Source organism: Solanum tuberosum, unplaced genomic scaffold (assembly GCF_000226075.1).
Source record: "Solanum tuberosum cultivar DM 1-3 516 R44 unplaced genomic scaffold, SolTub_3.0 scf00149, whole genome shotgun sequence".
In the NCBI taxonomy this organism is placed as follows: Eukaryota; Viridiplantae; Streptophyta; class Magnoliopsida; order Solanales; family Solanaceae; genus Solanum; species Solanum tuberosum.
The window spans coordinates 566,513-567,274 of record NW_006239072.1 but is presented as its reverse complement, the minus strand read 5'-3'; the positions used below and the strand labels follow the sequence as shown (position 1 = coordinate 567,274).

At 22.3% G+C, this 762-nt stretch overlaps 1 protein-coding gene across 1 annotated transcript in view; it reads left to right on the top strand.

Annotated features, from left to right (window-relative positions):
* The window catches only part of LOC102605652 (farnesyl pyrophosphate synthase 1-like), a 19,124-nt gene that overhangs the window by 16,236 nt on the left and 2,126 nt on the right, over nt 1-762 (top strand). The window lies entirely within an intron of this gene.

The following is a 762-nucleotide window of genomic DNA, read 5'->3' as shown; positions in this document are numbered from 1 at the left end:
CAGGGGCGGCTCAACGTAATTTGAGGCCTAAAACGAAATTTTAATTGAGGCCTAAAATCTATATAAATATCAAATATAGTATTTTATTTTTTAAAACTTTTTAAGTGCAAATTATTACTTGATATCTTTTCTTAAAATGTTTTTTTTCAAATATCGTTTTTAATTATTAATTTTAAGTAATATTTTATCAATTCAACATTGAAAAATATTCTTTTACTGAGGCAATCATTATATAAATTGTTAACATAATACTATAAGTAATAAGTTGACAAGCTTTACATAAAGATAAGAATTAGAACCATAAAATCTGATACAAGAAATTGATAACTTGGTATAAGTTATAACCCTACTTTAATATGTTTATGTAATACTTGAATATTTAAGAAGAAACAAACAAAAGAAAAATTGTAAGTCACTTTGTTGAATTTTTTCGACTATTAATTTATATTTTTGACAGTGTATTACTCTAACTTATCAAAAAAAATTAAAAAGAAAGTGCAAAAGAATTTTAAAAAGATAAATAATACAAGTGTTAGCGAAGAGAATGTAAACATACAAAATAATGTTTTCTTAATTTCTTCTATTTGATTGGAGTTAAAAATAATAAAATAATATATATTTGTTTAAAATTATACTTTTTAAGTAAAAATAATTATTTTTTAATTAAAAAAATTAACACATAATTTTTTCTTGATGAAAATTTGAGGCCCCCAAAAACTTGGTACTTGCCGGCCGATAAGATCTCTGAGATTGACCAGCCAG